The sequence below is a fragment of the Drosophila guanche genome, unplaced genomic scaffold (assembly GCF_900245975.1).
Source record: "Drosophila guanche unplaced genomic scaffold, DGUA_6, whole genome shotgun sequence".
Classification (NCBI taxonomy): Eukaryota; Metazoa; Arthropoda; class Insecta; order Diptera; family Drosophilidae; genus Drosophila; species Drosophila guanche.
In genome coordinates this window covers 4,405,558-4,411,557 of record NW_022995751.1, presented here as the reverse complement: position 1 = coordinate 4,411,557, position 6,000 = coordinate 4,405,558, and the positions used below count along the sequence as shown (strand labels likewise).

Genomic DNA, 6,000 nt, shown 5'->3' with positions numbered 1-6,000 from the left:
CAGAGCATAGCAGAGCAAAAAAAAACTAAAACAAAACAAAGTCAATAAATTAGCCAATTAAAACTGAAAATTGGCGAGGAAAAACTCCAAATTGGAAGAACTGTTTCAAACACGCGCCAAACAAGGGAACATGTTGCGGCAACATAAGCGCCGGACACATGTGACTGACTCTCGAGCCGGCAATTTGCACAAAGAGAGGGAGAATAAGACACAAGTTTACGCTCTCTTTCCGGCAGCATCATCATCATCATCACACACACCCACAGAAAGAGCATGAGGGAGAGAGAGACAGAGCGTCTCTCCACGTTGTGCCGGCCGCTTGGCGCTTTGGCGCTTGCTTGCCTGCTTGCAAGTTTAGGTTAGTCGCGATTTTACCCTTGTGGAGAACGCGCGCGTTTCCAAACGAATAATAACAGAACTAAAGACAACTCCTCGCCGAATTTCCGTTAGAAATACAATTGGCCAAAAACGAAAACATCTTCCACTAACCAAACAAACCGAACAACAAGTGCACTCTCCCTCCCATCCTCCATTGTGCCCTCAGCCAGTCACTGTTGGTGTGTGTCTTGGCAAAAGTGCAGGTGAAAATTTCACTCGTGCCGGCTACCTTCCCGCCTTGAGGAAGCCAATTTCCCCCCGCTCGCAGTCAATCCGCGCTAATTGGCTTGATTTTGGCCAAAATAAATATCAAGTTTCAATATTTGCCGTGGGCCCGCGAATTGTCTCGCCTAGAAGTTAGTCAAAAAACTGTCAGTCAGTCAGTCAGTCAGTCGGCCAGCGGTCTATTGAGGTCTTTGGATTTTGAGTGTGGATGTGCAAGCAGTGAGCAGCAGCAGAGGCGCAAAGAGAAAGAAAAAGACGAGCAAAGACGGTGCGGTGCGGAGCGGAGCATTCTGCATATTTGCATTTGAAATTGTTTGCACACTTGAGAACTTGGGAGCCGACGAATCATCTAAGGTGAGTTTAGGAGAAGTTTGCCATATGCGAAATCTTTGCAAACTGAGAGTGTGCCCTGCCACTGCCACTCTCCCCACTTGCATAATAAATGTGTTTAATTTTCGAGTGTGTGTGCCCAAGTGAAAGCCAGACAAACATTAGCAGGATACCAAATACGTTGGCACAATTAATTTACAATTTGCTATTGTTTTAAGTGGTTTAAATATTTAACTCATTTTAATTGGAGTTTGTTTTTGTGATTACTAAAAGTTTGTGACATTAAACGTGATAAATAATATTTGTTGGTGATCTGTGAACTTTAAATAAGTTTAAAACTTAAAGCATTCTTAACCTTCTTGTTCAATTCTTCAGCGATCTTTGGACATTCTTTGAGCTTTTCCTAGGGCCAAGATCCCTTTAGTGTTTGTACACTTTTCCGTTCTCTAAATATCCCTAAAATCTGCTCTGGTGAAGTGGAAATCTACTTTTTGTTTGTTCATTTACTATTGGTGCATAAATTATTCCATTTTTGGGTCCAGAGCTCGAGTTCGCGTTGTACTCCATTCCATTCCGTTCCATTCGGCAGACAGAATTCTAATTAAGTGCTGAGACCTGCCCCAATGATGTTGCCAAACCCTCAAGCCGCATGCCCATGCCCTTTACCCTATCAATGGTGACCCTTGATTGCCACTTGGTTGCTGCTGTCTCTGTGCTCTGCTCTGCTCTGATGTTTTTTATTGCCTTTGTTGCTCCTGTTTTTTGTTGGGATTGTTAACAAAACTGTAGATTTATGTTGTAGATTAGCTCGTCAACACAAAGGGCAGTGCCAAAGGACATGGGGACATGCTCTTCATAGGGCCAAATCCGATTATTAATGTGCTGTCAGTGGGGGTAGGCAAAGCATATGCGATGGAAGATGAGAAGCTTCCGCCTGATGACACAACAACCGGACTGAAGGAGGAGGAGGCTTACGCTTTCGGCCATCAATTAACGTTAATGTGCCAGCGTCGCCGGTTGTGTGGCTGGGGTGCCTCGCTAAATGTCCTTGCCACACTTTTGTCAATCACAAGTCGCGCTCTTTTTTTTAAACATTCGCCGGCCGTGCGAATGCATTTCATATTCATAAGCCGCGCCACTCTGAATGAGTGACTGAATGAGTGTGACTAAGCCGACAACATCCAAGACAGAAAAGTATAATCGCTGAAATCGATTTGTTGTTGCTCGGGGGAGGGCAGTGGAGTGGAGGATGGATAGTGGGAGCAGCGGTGGGTCGGTTCCAAGTCTCGAAGTGACCTTCAACAGAGGCAGGCAGGCTCCTCCGCGGCGGAGCGAGAGATTTTAGCCAAATGCACGAAGCGCTTTTTCGAGGGTCATAAATAAACACGATAGGAATGTTGCCTATGGAGGACCGCAGGTGTTGATACCCTTAAAATATATATAGAAAGTTCTAGTGATGTTTATAGAATTTAGTTCAAGTTTCGTTGGCTTTATCCCACGATTACAAGTTTCTCTCACTGATATTTCCCATTCAAAAGATGCCCTTCACTTCCTTCTTTTGAAAATGCAAGTACTTCGACTAAGGGTATCCAAAAGGCAAACCAAATGGACCCTGAATCTGTCCACTCTTATCCACCCTCCGGTTCGTAGCCACTCCATTCAGGTGCTCGACATGGCGCATATTTTTAGACATTTAGCAGAAACCACTAAAAATACATTTCTTTATTCAGCAAAAAGGAAAAGATACTTGTGTCCCAACCCAAAAAAAATCATATACCATGGTAAAAAAGAGGAAAACAAAGCAGAAAAGGGCTGAACAGGGCAGGGAAGGGAAGAGAAAGGGCCCTGCATTCAGGAGAAATATCATAAAAATGCCGAAATGCAGAAAACGAAACCGAAACCGAAATACAAGAAAATATACATTAGCCAGAGCACCAAAGCAGATTCTGTGGCAGCCACGAGAAGGCGTGGAGTTCATTGAGTAGATTAGTCGCACTGCCAGCTACCCTGTAATATCAAAATAAAACTGGTTTTGATGTTAGATCTATTAAAGTAAATTTACGAGCAATAAAAACCAAAGTTGGAGATTTCGTTATCTTATCTGAACTTTCGAAAAAATATCTGCAAAATTAATTAAACATTTCGTATGCAAATATATCTGCTTGGGGACTGCTGCTCTCCGCTGCGGCAAAGATCTGCCAAGCCTCCTGGGAGGCGCATAATGCTCTTTTCGTGAGCATAAAAACAAATGAAGAAAGAGGCAGAAAGACAAAATGATAAACTTCTAAATGTGTTTGTGTGTATGAGGAGGGAGGGGATGTGAGAATGCGAGACAGAAAGCCAAAAAGAAACAACGGCAGAAAATGACAAAAGGGAAGGGAAAAAAGCATTTTGGCAAAAGCATACAAAAAAATGAAATAAAATGGCATAAAAAATGCAACAGTTTCTGTGAGATAAGCAAGAAGATGTTGCGAGAATGCCGAGGCAGATGGGACAGAAAAAAGGTGAAGCAGACGGCAGAAGTGAAGGTGGAAGCAGGAGTACAGAATGGAGGAAGTAACAGGAGTAGCATCAGAAGCTAAATTAGAAGCTGATTAAGATACATAAGGTTTAAGAATCAGCAGAAGAAATTGTCAGAGAGAGAGAGAGAGAGGAAGAAAACGAATGACTACATTAGAGCACTAAGCACTAACTAGCTTACATTTCAGCAGGGTGTACTTATACCCATAAGGTGTGGCTTGCATGATCTGCCGAAGTTCCTGCACTGCCCTTTTGCTCTCTCTCAGCTGCTGCTGCCTTACCTTATTTTTCAAACACCTTGCACTTTGAGTAGACTTGCAGACACACACACACACACACAGAAGGCACTCTCACACTTGGATAACTTGCCGAATTTCAAATGAATCAGAAGGTGGCAGATGAGGTGTGGGGGAAGGGAGAGCGAGCGAGGGCAAAAGCAGACGGCACCCCAATAAATGTCCAGTTGTCCAGCCACCATTCGTATTCGTTGCCTCTGCTGCCAGAAGGAGTCGGCTTTCCTCGACACTTGGCACGGTTTTAATGCTTTTGCCCAAGGTTAACACAAGACACGAACACAAACACACGCGCAGAATCGTAATGAAGAAGGGGAGCACCAAATACTCGTAGAAGAAATGAAGAAATACAAATTGTATAAAAAAGAAGCAGCATTTAAGAGGGGTGATGGGTGGGTGGGATGGTTAAATGTGCCACAAAGATAAAAGCGTAAATACTACATGTAGTATGTGGAAGCGAGGCACGAGAATTCTTTTCGAAATTACCAACTGAAGCGGGGCAAAGTCGCAGTGTCGTATCTCTCTCTCTTTATCTGAGAAGAAGGAGATTCTATTGAAAGTGCGAATGGGCACGCATGCCAACCCACACACACACACCAGTGGGTGCGTGAGGTAGGGTAGGGTCCAGCGCTCGTGTTTGCCGTAAGGAAAAGTTGTCACCACGCCATCACCATCAGCACTACCTGCCTCCCACTCTCTCTCTCTCTCTCTCTTGCTAACTTTCTCCTCCATCTAGCTCGCCCTTTCACATTTTATCTCCCTCCATCCCTGTGTGGCCCTCTGTTTGCGTGTGTGTAATGAATTTAAAGTTTGCCCCGCATACATTTTTCATACGCTGAGACATTGTTATGGTTTTTGTACCGCAAATCACCCACACTGGCCGCCCAAACCACCCACTCGCCAGCGGCTACTCTCTGCGCACCTGTGCCTTACCCTTAACTCCCTCCATGCAGTGGGTGTCGTGTGTCGTGTTAGCTTTTGTCCTTGTAAGCCACACGAGACATGATTATTAATTTGCAATTTCCGCTAATTGCATGAGAGTCGTACCTCCCCCGTACCGCACTCGGAGATCGTTTTAAAACTTATTTTCCAACCAAGTTGAGCCACATTCCCGCACAATGTACATTCTACATTCTACATTCTACAGTCTGGTGCAAACAGATAAGACCCGATTAGATTAGCGGTCAACGGTTAGCCATCAAAAACATAGTCTTCCCAGCACAGCCCTACACCAGTGCCCCACTTATGAGATTGTTATGGCTAAAAGGAATCTCTCATCTCTCTCGAAATTGCCTGGAATTTGCGCATTTTTATGCTTTCCACTTGACTTCAGCCCGGGCAAAATAAAGTATTTTGGGAAATCAACTGATTCGCTCAGAGTATTTTCTATAATTAGTTTTTTTTGTTTGTTTGTGGAGCAAACTTTAGGTTCGATTCCATAACCACAGACTAAAACGATTCCGATGTGGCTTGACACTCTAAACTTTAGTCTGGTATTTCAGGCATTTTAAATGTCGATATCATTAAATTCGAAAAGCTCTCTAATTGTGTGTGAATTTGCGATTTAGCTGATCGAAAATAAAACTAGTTTTATGGCGACTGCGTTGTATCGATTCTCGACACAGCTTCCGCTTTCGTGTAAGCAAATCGTTATCTTCATTTATCTCACTTGATGATCATTCATGTATTATGAATTTTTAATGAGCGCCATCACATGCGAGGCTCTCGAATTTGAATATTTATTTTGTGTGGCAAATTATAGGCCATATATTGTAATAAAAATCAATTTGAAAACAAACGGCCAGCCATTACGATTGCAATAAGCTCACAGTTTTGTGTTGATTGGGGATTGGGCTTTGGTGTGGCTTGGCTTGGCTTGGCTTGGCCAGATGATGAGGCGATGAGTAGAGACACTGGCGCTTGTCGTAGCTTGAGCCAGAGCCAGAGCCGCCGCCGACGCTGCCTGTCAGGTCGATGCATTATAAATTGTTGACATTAGCGGGGGAATAGCTTTAATTTCGTTGATTGAACAGCATCGAAGCAGAGCAGCGATTTATCAGCATGTTCTACACATATTCCACATTCCATATGCCATTTCTGTGTGTTGTTTTTGCACTTTTATAAATCGCTAACAATCTAATCGATTTGCTTGTGGCATTTGGCCTGCCCCAACAGGGCTGCAACTTTATTTCCTGTATTTTTAATACGAGCGAAAGGGCACGGGTTAGATAGCGTCCTTGACCCAAGGCCTATT

General features: G+C 43.7%; 1 protein-coding gene across 2 annotated transcripts in view; it reads left to right on the top strand.

Annotated features, from left to right (window-relative positions):
- Positions 1-352: 352 nt before the first annotated feature.
- LOC117586809 (trichohyalin) overlaps positions 353-6,000 on the top strand; it is a 44,123-nt gene continuing 38,475 nt past the window's right edge. For both annotated transcript variants that reach the window (XM_034277083.1, XM_034277082.1), the window contains exon 1: positions 353-957. The gene's annotated coding sequence lies outside the window, so the exon portion shown is untranslated. The remainder of the gene's footprint in view (positions 958-6,000) is intronic.